Source organism: Eriocheir sinensis, chromosome 55 (assembly GCF_024679095.1).
Source record: "Eriocheir sinensis breed Jianghai 21 chromosome 55, ASM2467909v1, whole genome shotgun sequence".
Classification (NCBI taxonomy): Eukaryota; Metazoa; Arthropoda; class Malacostraca; order Decapoda; family Varunidae; genus Eriocheir; species Eriocheir sinensis.
In genome coordinates this window covers 11301630-11314159 of record NC_066563.1, presented here as the reverse complement: position 1 = coordinate 11314159, position 12530 = coordinate 11301630, and the positions used below count along the sequence as shown (strand labels likewise).

At 41.5% G+C, this 12530-nt stretch overlaps 1 protein-coding gene across 3 annotated transcripts in view; it reads right to left on the bottom strand.

Moving 5' to 3' along the window:
* Positions 1–12530, bottom strand: part of LOC126984077 (parathyroid hormone/parathyroid hormone-related peptide receptor-like) — a 115416-nt gene that overhangs the window by 95704 nt on the left and 7182 nt on the right. For all 3 annotated transcript variants that reach the window (XM_050837475.1, XM_050837473.1, XM_050837474.1), the window contains exon 2: positions 12126–12287. The gene's annotated coding sequence lies outside the window, so the exon portion shown is untranslated. The remainder of the gene's footprint in view (positions 1–12125; positions 12288–12530) is intronic.

Below are 12530 nucleotides of genomic sequence, written 5' to 3'. Positions count from 1 at the left end.
ATCTGAAGAAAAAAAATCTTCCCTCGTTAATTCATTCATGTTCCTCCTTTCGGGTCATATTCGTCCATCACATGAAATTTTAGAACGTCTGCCTCCTGAAGAGAAGGATCCTGCCCTTTGTCTATATACCAGCTTCTTCCGCCTTTCCTTCCTTCCCTCATCCATCCATCTTACTTTGTCCTTCCGTTCCTTGCTCTCCCTCCTCCACCTCGTCTTCTTTCCTCCTCCATCCGCCAGCGTTAAGTTATTGTTTTCACTAAATCGAATAATCAGGGAATTTCTTTTTTTATAAGATATATGACTGTACAGTGTTGGCCCATATTCGATAATGGAATGCTTCAGTCAGTGGTATATTCTCTTTTTTTGGTATGACTTCATTAATCAACCAGACATACAATCAATACATAAATAAAGCCATGATGAATTTCCTTATAAGCAAAGACGACCTAAAAACATATGCAACGAAAAAATATTGAAATCTGAGTTTGTTTTCACGACCCATAGGAAAAATAAGCCTTCTACGGTCCTCTTCCGTGTAACATATTTCCCAAGAAACGTAAATTCATTCGAGACGCCTTTGATGCACATTTTCGTTAGCAAATTCACGCGGAAATAAATCGAGCTTGTCGCGAACGAGAGTAATGAAATCTCGTTAGCAAGAAATTGATAAAAGCTCAATTTCACCCTCCATTCCTTCCTTTTCCCTTTTCAATATCCCTTTCGTTTCCCTTTTTATTTCCCTTTTCGTGTCCTCTCTCTCTCTCTCTCTCTCTCTCTCTCTCTCTCTCTCTCTCTCTCTCTCTCTCTCTCTCTCTCTCTCTCTCTCTCTCTCTCTCTCTCTCTCTCTCTCTCTCTCTCTCTCTCTCTCTCTCTCTCTCTCTCTCTCTCTCTCTCTCTCTCTCTCTCTCTCTCACACACTATCTCACACTTTCTCACACTATCTCACTCCTTCACTCTCACTCCTTCACTCTCACTCCTTCACTCTCACTCTTCCACTCTCCTTCCCGTCTCGTTAATGTCTAGGAGTAAGGATGAAGGACCAGCTTATCCTTCATTACGACGACGAGTCCTTCCGAGGATGAGGGGAGACAGGACTCCTTCCTTCCCTCCTTCCCTTCCATTCTTCCTTAGCGCGTCCTCATTTCCCTCAGGTGTCGCGTTCTCCAGAAAGCTGACAGGTGAGTTGAGGAGATGAGCGTCGAATTACCTGGAGCATCTTTCTGGAGCACCTGAGTCACGTCACTGCGGGCTTAATTAATCAGCATCAGAAGTATGACAGTATCGTTTTTCTTTCCCTCTACTCGGATGTTCCTCAGAGTTTTTCCTTCTTTTCTTGGTAGGTCTTGTATATATTTTTTTTCGTTGACTTTTTGGTAACTTGATTTTTTTTCCTTTGCTGATTGGTGATTTTTTGTTTTCTTCACCTTGGTAATTGATGTACTTTTTTGTTGTTGTTTTTTTTACTTTTCTAGATCAGTACTTTTTGAGGCTTCTATATTTTTGGGGGGGGCTTCTTGAGAGTTTTCATATTTTCTTCTGATTGTAATTCTTTTTCTCTCTTTTTTTTCGGTAACTTCTCCCATTTTCTTTCTTCATGACGTTATTGGCAATGTATCCTGAATGTCTGAGCTTTTTCTAGTTGTAGCCCATTGAGCCACTTGACTTTCTTGTGGAGCTTAGTGAACGGCCCCATCCCTTTAATGTCACGGGCTAATTTAATTTATAGTGGTTGCCGTGATATATGACTCATTCTTGCTCCATGTTTCCCCCGGTGCTCTAAAGTTGCTAAAGTATAGAGATGACTGATGATGTGGATGGCGTGTGGGTAATCTTCCACCACTTGGTAATGGCTGGAAATTAGTCATCTTCTCACAGTGGGAGTGAACTTAGGTCATTGGTCCAAGCCTTGCATGACCACTCAACCACCGCCGTGTATTATCATCCTCAATTTCTTCTCCTCCTCTTCCTCCTCCTCCTCCTCCTCCTCCTCCTCCTCCTCCTCCTCTTCGGTAAATTCTGTGTGCTATGTTTTCCTCTATTCATGGCGATATATCAGGAACAGGTGAGGGAAAGACTATTTTTTTTCCTACTGTCCCCGGCAACCATCACTCCTCAAAACGTCACTATTCTATTCCCTCACCTCTTGACGACATGCTTTTTCTTTTAGTAATGTGGCAGCAAATCGTGAATAATAGAATGAATGTTATCCTTCATTTCAACGGTGTTATAATTAGTCATTCGTTGATAGATAAAAGCAGCTGAGTCTCGAACATGTAAATATATTTCTTTCCTTTATCTTTTTTCTTCTTCTAACATCAATGGAGGCAGCTCGAAGGTAAAGCAAAAATATACATAAAAGCCTGGCATGTGCTGATAATATTCATTCATCTTTTTTACGAAATAAGTGATGATGCATAAGCGAATCTCCTTCTCTTTCATCAGCAATTTATTCTCGTTATCGTCTCATAATGGGCGGGAAGGAGAGTCCGTGAGAGTCGCAGGTAAGGACAAAAAGAATGCCGGTGATGGTTCAAAAGAAGGTCGAGCGTTTCTTTTGTCTGCAGGAAAAAATAATTAGAAGCAAAAAAGACACAAAAAAACTGAGACAAAGGCAAGGACAAAGAAGTAATGCGATGCTCCAAGTAATTGATAAAAGCAAGATATTCGAATTAATAAAATGACTTAGAGAATTAAAAGAGAGAAACCTTTCATCAATTTCGTACATGGAAAAATGGTGGTTTACAGTAAAAAAAAAAAAAGGTATAAGTCAAATTGAAATAAGAAAATACAGGTTTTAGTCGCTTGTGAGAAGAATGAGTTTCGAGGATGAAGGAAAATAAAATGTGGAAAAATTAGTAGTCCAAGGATGAGACCCCCAGAGAAAGTGGAAGAGGAATATGAAGAGAAAAGATAACTGCAGAAAAATGGGAAAAGAGAGAGAGAAAAGCAGGACGAAAAAGCGATAAAGAAGAAAAAACAAAAGCGAAACGAGAACTGTAAGGAGAACTGAGAGACAAACGGGAAAAGAAATGGGGAAATGAGGGTAAAAAAAATATGAAAGGAAAAGAGGAGAGCGGGAAAACAGAAATGAAAATGATAGGCAACAAAAGAACCGAATAGGGAATGAGGACAGTGGATAAACGGAAAGGAAAATGAGAAACGAGAGGAAAACGGAGAACAAAGGGAGATGATGATGATAAAAAAGAGAATCGGAGAGGAAAGGAGAAGAGAGCATGGAAACGGGGAGATAAATGATAGGCAAAGAAAGAAGCGAATAGGGAATGAGGAGAGTGGATAAACGGAAAGGAGAATGAGAAACGAGAGGAAAACGGAGGACAAAGGGAAATGATGATGATAGACAAGAGAATCGGAGAGGAAAGGAGAAGGGAGCATGGAAACGGGGAGATGAATGATAGGCAAAGAAAGAAGCGAATAGGGAATGAGGAGAGTGGATAAGCGGAAAGGAAAATGAGAAACGAGAGGAAAACGGAGAACAAAGGGAGATGATGATGATAGACAAGAGAATCGGAGAGGAAAGGAGAAGAGAGCATGGAAACGGAGAGAGAAATGATAGGCAAAGAAAGAAGCGAATAGGGAATGAGGAGAGTGAATAAACGGAAATAAAAATGAGAAACGAGAGGAAAACGGAGAGGAAAGGGAGATGATAATGACAGAAAAGAGAATCGGAGAGGAAAGGAAAAGAGAGGATGGAGACGGAGAGAGAAATGATAGGCAAAGAAAGAAGCGAATAGGGAATGAGGAGAGAGTGGAGAAGCGGAAAAGGAAAAAAAAAGGAGAAGAAAAAGGGAGATAAGGATAAAAATAACAAAATCGGAGAGGAGATAAGGAGAATGATAAGCCAAAAAAAAAAGAACAGAGAATGGGAAACGAGGAATAAGCGGAGAATCGTAAAAGAAAACGAGAGACGAGAAGAAAACGGGGAGGGAGAAAATTAGAGCTTTATCAAATTGTTGCAAACCTTATTTTATTACGGTCGTTCACGGCAAGAAATATGTCTGGCGGTGGATCGTAGGCGAGAAAATGAACGGGCGAGGGCGAGGCGAGGCGAGACCCGAACCGGATTGGCGATAAGTGGATAATAACGGAGAAATTACGAGAGAAAATGACAGCTTAAAGTGACGATAAACACACACACACACACACACACACACACACACACACACACACACACACACACACACACACACACACACACACACACACACACACACACCAAGAGAAGTAGTGTAACGTTTTATTTCATGTGTTTGACAAAGTTTGGTTCTTTTTTTCATTTCAAGCTGGGAAACTCTTTCAAGTTAATGTTTTCCAATTACAGAACAAAAAATCGGCTTGAGTTTAATTTTCCTGTTCGTTTCATTTCAGTTTCGTTTCTGTTTCATTTCCACTCCTGGGCCAATCTTTCCCTCTTCTGAATGACCGTATTTCCATTTTCATCATTAGATTATATATTTTGCCTGAATTTTCACTTTCTCATTTGTGGTTACTTCAACTTCTCCTGAGCCCTCACTTCTCTGTTCTATCTTGTCAACTTCTATTAATCATCCTTTTATATATTTTTTTCTGTTTCGTGCCAATCCATTCCTTTTCTATTTTTTTTTTCATTAGCATTTATATTTTGTCGGGTCTTTCAAATTCTCATTTTTGGTGACTTCATCTCCTCTTTAGCCCTCACCTCTCCATTACATTTTATCAACTTCTATTTAATATTCTTTTATACCATTCTGACGCCTAATTTTTGTCTCCACTCATTTCGTGACCTAGACTTCTTTCATGAGCCATTAATGTTCCTTTACCTTGCTTTCTCTTTCGATTTCTTGTGCTCTTAATAGTTTTCTGCAACGTAATTTTCATGAACCAGCGTCAGAAGAGAACATTTCAATATGATTTTCGAATAGGGAACAAGATTAAATGCCCAAAGTACGGATTAATTGCGAGTGAGGCAGACGGGGAAAAAAATTAGATAGTCAGACAGACAGACAGACAAAAAGCTGAAAGACAGACAGATTGAGTGATAGAGAAATAGACAAACTAAGTGACGTACACACAGTCAAACACACCAAGGCACATACACACACACGCATGCACACGGAGGAGGAAGTGGGAATATTATAGTTTACTTTAGTTAATTAGGGTGAAATTCCGTCCTTGGCATTAGCAATTAAATGAATTCAGTGAGAGCAGGTTCGTGATTAATTTCTGAAGCAAATCCAGTGACCCCGCCAGATACACTTTTATTCCTACTCGGTTCAGCTGCTTATCTCCCTCTGTTTAATTATATCACTGAGAATATTTTACACAGCCGCATCCTTTGATGTATAAAAAGAAAAAAAAATTATGTCCTTGTATAGATTTTAGAAAGATGCCTACCATACATATGATCAATTTTACCACAGAAAGCATTTCCCGCACGAGTTCTCCCGCCTATGGCTAGCTTGCTCTGCTATAGCTGCGATACAGTATATAATTATTCCATATTTATTTTGTGGCTATTTATATTTTGTTTATAAGTGGTGGAATTCGAATTAATGAGCTTCTACTGCATATTTTCCCTAGTTTAACAGTTTAATGTGATGAACGTGAACTTTTATATTCAAACGCTTTCGTCGATTCATACGAAGTTTTCCTCTGAAGTGTTGACAGTTTTTGTTAGGCCTTTCCTGACTGGTTGGATTTGTTTCTCGCTCTCATAGAGGCTCCCTGTTAAGCAGATGCGTTTTCGTACTACATTTTTTTATTATTATTTGCTCTAGCACACATTTTATACATGACACACTGTATTACAGTGTTAACATTAAATTTTAATTCATCAACAAAGTCTTCGTAGTTCTCCTGCCACATTTTACATCAGCAGACTAATCAGCAGGTTATTGAAAAAGATTTCCGCCAGATTTCCAATGAGTGCAAGCCGAACTATGTGTTACAGGCGAAGTGTTATCTAGGCACTAACGCTTTAAACTCTACGGACACAGCAAGCCGTGTTAATATTACTCAACGGTTCCCATGAACATAGGAACATATGGAGTGCTAAGGCAAATAATATAGAAGCATGAAGCACGAAAGCAAATGAGATCGACAGAAAACCTCCACGAAAACAAAATAAATCCATCCAATCAAGAAATGCCAGACAAGCACTGCCTAGGCGCTAGAGGAATACCTCATTTTAATATACCGTAGTATTATTTCTTCCTCAATATTCTCTAACATCTTATTATTTCAACCAGCTCACCCAGCATACCAAAGGGAAGGCTCCATCCATACGCTTTTCTCTCCCCTTGATAAGTCTGATGCAATAATCGTGTACCTCGTTCTATATATTCAACGAGTATTAATTTTCTTCCTCATTATTCTCCGGCTCCCCTTTGTGCCGCGACACCCTTGTGGGGCGTAGCGGTAATGCCAGACCCATTGTGCCGTGTTAACCCCTGAAGGGCGGCCGCGGGGAGCACTGGCGGGAGGAGAGAGAAGGGGAGAGGAGAGAAAGGACAAGAAAGAGGAAGAGGAAGAGAGAGAGGAAAAGGAGAAAGAAAGAGAGAGTGAAGGAGACAGAGATAGATAGGAAAAAGAGGACAAAGAGAAAGAAAAAGAGAGACATACGGATAGGCAGGAAAAATATGACAGAGAGAAAGAAGGATAAAGAGTCAGACACATAGAGACGGGGAAACAGACATACAGACAGAGAAAGACAGGCAGATAGACAGACCAACAAACATAATACAGTCACAAACATAGATAAACATACAAGCGTAGACCTATAAACAAACATAAAAACAGACAGACACACACATGAAGAGAGAGGTGAAGGAGGTGAGGGGTGAGGTGAGAGGGCGCAGCAGCATTACCGAACGAGGCTCCACAATACCCCCCCCTCCCTCTTACCCCCTCCCCCCTTCCCCTCCTCTCTCACGTTACCCCTCCCCCCCTTTCGCCCTACCACACTCCTCAACACAATGAAGGCTTTTTTTTTGTCTAGAGTTCGTATTCAAGAAGATGTGAAATGTTTATATGCTTTTGTTGCAGTCTTGATATTTTTTTTTCTCATTTTTTGTCGAGTCTTGATTAAAAACTGGATGTGATATAATGTTTTACTATACATTAGGAAAAGTGTACGTACGTTATCACTGCAAATCCAAAGGTAAAATGCAAAACACACTACGTATATTTTGAAGTACTTAGTAGAATATCCATATTTTTTGTACTGAAGTAGGAATATTTGAGTGCGTTCAGTATTTTTGCTTCGTTTTATTTCACAGCTAACTTTCAATAAGAATAAAGTGTACTTCAATCACCACCTTCTGTAAAACAATAAAAATCATCCCATCAACCCAAACGATGAGCAAAAGACACTCGAACCATTACACATACAACCATGAGATCACAAAACTCTTCAACCCAATAAAAATAAAATGTACTTCAATCAACACCTTCTTCAGCAAAACAATAAAAAACATCTCATCGAGCCAAACGAAGACCAAAAAACACTTGAACCATTACACATACAACCATGAGATCACAAAACTCTTCAACCCAATAAGAATAAAATGTACTACAATCAACACCTTCTTCAGCAAAACAATAAAAATCATTCAATCAACCCAAACGATGAGCAAAAAACACTTGAACCATTACACATCCAACCATGAGATCACAAAACTCTTCAACCCAATAAAAATAAAATGTACTTCAATCAACACTTTTCTCTGCAAGGCGAAAAACAATCATCCAAATAAGCCAAGAGAGAAGCTAAAACACACTTAAACCATTACACATTCAACCACAAGAGCACACAAGACCCTGCAACCCAATATCCGTGGAGGAACTGTACCATCTTGTGAGGCCAAAGAGAAATCCCACAGATCAGTTTCTCCCCGCGGCATTAAGCAAACCGTCGGGAACAACAAGGAAAAAACTCGCAGCAAAGGGGAAGGAAAGGAGAGACTAAACTTATACTTCTGCCCTCCGGAGCCTGCCTGTGTGTGTGGTGAAGTTCGTGAACTTTGTGGTGCAGAGGAAAGGAAAAGAAGAGAAGGGAAGAGAAGGGAAGGGAAGGGTACGGATGGGAAGGATACGACAGGGGTGTGTGGTGAAGGTCGTGTGTTTTGTGGTGCGGCGGGAAGGAAAGGAAAGGAAAGGAAGAGAAGGGAAGGAAAGGAAAGGAAAGAAAGAGAAGGGAAGGGAAGAGAAGGGTACAGATGGGAAGGATACGACAGTTGTTTGTGGTGATAGTTCGTGTGTTTCGTGGTGCGGCGGGAAGGAAAGGAAGAGAAGGGAAGGGAGAAGGGTACAGAAGGGAAGAATACGACAGGGAATGCAAAGAAAAGGAAAGGGAAGAAAAGAAAAAAAGAAACGACGAGACAGAGAGACAGACAAAGACGGAGACAAAGACAAACAGACAGACAGACAGACAGAGACAGAAAGAAATACGTAGAGACAAATAGATAGCAGTGAGACAAGCAAAACACGTAATCAGACAGGTACAGACAGATAAAGCAACACAAAAACAACAGACAGAAACCATAAGACAAACTGACACAAATAGACAAATACAACAGATATACAGAGACAGACAGGCAAGCAGATAGCAACACAAACAGACAAGAAGACAGATAGACAAGAACATAGCACGGGGAGGGGAATACACAGGGAATGATAAGAGATAGGAACATGAACTGACAGCCACGGGAGGGAGGAAGCAAAACAGGAAGAGAAACAGGCAGGTAGCGAGAGATGGAGAGACAGTAGCAGGGAGACGAATAGGACGAGAATCAGGCAGACTGGGAGGGTAGCAGGCAGGAGAAGAGGAAGAAGAGCAGGCGAACGAGCATTAAAAGAAGCACAGAGGCAGGCAGGCAGGAGGTAAGGGCATCAAGGAGACAAACAGGACGAAAAGCAGATAGACAGGCAGGAGGTAAGGACAACAGGTAAAGGAATAAGAAGAGAAGCACGCGGAGAGAGAGGGAGCGTAGCAGGCGGACGAAAGGGAAGAGAAGCAGAAAGACGGACAGGCAGGGAGAATTGCAGGCAAGCAAGGAAGCAATACACACACACACACACACACACACACACACACACACACACACACACACACACACACACACACACACACACACACACACACACACACACACACACACACACACACAGGACGAAGGATTCACAAAAGCAGATAAAGTCACGAATCACAGAGTTTAAAGGAGAAAGGAATGCGCGTCCCCCAAACATGCGGAGAATTTAGTATTACGAAGGATGGAGACTCGCCCTTCTCATGTCTTCTAAAAGCACCAAACAAGGTAAAAGGAGAGGCAAGACAGCGAGGTGCCAGAAAAGACATAACTTCATATACGCAAGAAGAAGACTGAGCGTGTGGGGAAACGAAAGAAGAGGAAAACGCAGAGAAAAGCTAAAGGGTAAAAGACAAGACAGCGAAGACCAATATAAACAACAGGTACGGATTGCCACTCTGAAAACAAATAAAACGAAGAAAACACGATTGTTGGCGCAGACTGAATCAAGAAGACTGAACGTGAGAAGAAAACCCGAGGAAGATAAAGATAAAGACAAACACACACACACACGCACACACACACACACACGTACCCCCCTCCCCTCCCCTCCCTCTCCCCCACGCACACATACTCCCACACACAAACAGACGCACACAAACAAACGCACGAAGGGAAGGAGAGAGCGAAAACAAACCGACAGACAGCATTACGAACTCAAGACCTTCAGGGCATAATGAATTTACTTTGGAGGGTCTGCAGCTGATAAAAGAAACCTAAGCCGGTGATTGTGACGGTGAAGATTTAAGGAGTTTGATAAAAAAGACGGATTAGCTTCCTCTCCAAACATTGAAAGTAACCTTGGAAGAAGTTATTGGCCCGAGACCTATACGATACCCTCTTAATTTGCTTCTTCTGTTATGGTTTGCTTATTTTCGGTTATTTTATTTACATTTTTAAAGAGAGAAAATTAAGTTGAAAATGTGTTGTGTTAGGAAGGTGAGGCCCAAGGGTTTTTAATTGTTTGTTTTAGTTGAATGGGAAGGGACCTCGCCTCTCGCTCACTCCCTCTCCCTCTCCCTCTCCCTCTCCCTCTCCCACTCTCTCTCTCTCTCTAATTAAAGTTGTTCTCTGTTGAATATATTTACTGGAGAGAGAGAGAGAGAGAGAGAGAGAGAGAGAGAGAGAGAGAGAGAGAGAGAGAGAGAGAATGTGTTGCGTTGGTGAATTCAATCAATAACGTTAAAAAATATAAATAAAAATCTAAAATAAAAAGTCTACGCAAACATTTAATCAAGTGCATCAAATTTAACGATTGCATATTAGAAAACAGCAGGTGATGAAGTGCATTAGCTTTTTTCTCTCTCGTTCACCCTCCTCCGAAACCTTGTAAAAAAAAAGAAGAAAAAAATATGAGGCAGTCTCATTACCTCATTCCATTCTCAATTTTTTCGCGGAGTCTCTCGCTTAACTTCAAACGGGAAAACTTTTCATCTGGAGGGAACTAATAGTCACGGAGCAACAATTCTCGCAGAAAATTATGGCAAAAGTTGGAGCCAAAGAAGAGAAGAACAAACGACTGAGCAATCAATTACTTCACGCGGGGCAAACAAACAGTATATGAAGAGACGAAGCAGAAACGGGAAAAGTTGGAAAGTCTCGTTTAGTCGGGGCAACATCTGTGGCCATATGCCGGAGAGAGACAGAGGGGAAGGAATTATAGAAGATAACAGATCCCAGGAGGCGGGACACAACCCCCGATTAATACCTGGTACCCATTCACTGCTGGGTGGACAGGGGCGTAGGGTATCGGAAAAGCCGCCCAAATTTTTCCACTCCGCCCGAGAACCGAGCCCGAGTGTGGTAACCACTGCACCACGAAGCCCCCCCAGCAAAAACGGGACCTCAAATGCTAACCAAGGTAAATATATGATACGTGCGGCAGCAAAGTTTAACGCCAGAAAATAGGTGTAAGAAAAAAAAGAGTAAAGTAGGCTTAAAAATGTGAACTAGGGCAGAGCAAGAGTGAATATGAGGTAAACATTTTATTCTGTACAAAATGACCCAGCCGTTCTCAACACTTCCCGAGACAAAAATTAACGTGGCTACAGAAATTTGCACGTTTTCATATTTTCACCGCAAAACGAATGGTAATATAAAAGAAGAAGGAAGGCAAAGTGTGAAACAGTGCCAAGGTGACGACGGGTTAAACTTCCTACCTCCAAGAAAAGTTATCAGATGTGGCAAAAGAAAGTTTCACGTTTTCATATTATAACTTAAACAAAAGGTAAAAACATAATACAGAGGCAGAAGTGTAAAATAGTGCCAAGGTGACGACGGAATAAACATTTTGCCTCCAAGAAAAGTTATCAGACACCTTCCATCGCCTACCGAGACAGTAATGTGTGTAATAATCAATAGTCGTAGCTTGAACGTGTTAATGTAATTTCGGCAAAGTGACCAGTAATTGATAAAAAAAAAGCGAGGAAGTGAGTTAAATGCAGAGAGGCGGGAATTAGAGAAACTTTATCACGGCGGAAAAATTAAAAAAAGATTCCGAGCACTTACCAAGAAGGCTAAAGGTGTCTAACTTGTAACTGAAACGTTTTAACACAATTACAGCAAAGCGAACCCACCCAGAAATATAAACAGTAAAGAAAAGGATAAAACAGAAGAGGGCGAAATAGAGATAAACTTTCTATTTCCGCAAACTGAGACCTCACCGCGACATCTTAATTTTTATAACCAACACCTTAACTAAAAAAAAGTACCAATTATTTATGCCGAAAGGAGAACGATGAAACTACGCGAAGGTAACTTAAGGGTGCAGGGTAACTAATGGCTTAACGACACAAATAGATTCTTACCGGGAAAATAAACAGCAATAAAGGTAAGTAGAAGGAACAGCAGCGGATAAATTTAGGAGAGGGAGAAAACGAGTTAAGCGCGAGCCGCCAGGTTGTGCAGGACGTGAGCGACATTCCCAGAGCCGAGATTGCCCGAAATGAAGACTTACGGCCCCGTGCGGAAAGTGACTCGAGATGGCCCAAGTAAATTCCTCAAAAACGTGACCCGACTGCAGAACTTCGATGCCACACTCACCTCGGCGGGCTGCAGGAGGACTATTCCCTGCCTGGACGGAGGTGGTGAAGAGGTGCAGGTGGTGGAGGTGGTACAGGTGAGGGTAGAGGTTCCGATGTAGGTGGTGGGTGTTAGTGGATTCGATCTTGCTTGGATATCCACATCACGGGCGTATAGCGGGACCTGGTGGATATGTGAATGCGTTGTTGGTGGTGTTTTGGGTTAGGTATTCAGAGGTTATTGACTAGAGTGTAATATAGCGAGGGTGAGGTCAGCGTTTCAGTGGCGTATGCGATATGAGTTTCCCGATGCCCTTTTCAGTGTTTTGAGGTAATATGCATCGCGTCACGTGCATTAGTCTAAGTGGGGTTAAGCCGTTTCTATTACGTTCGTTTGTTGCTTTTATGTTCATGCGCTTGTGGTGTG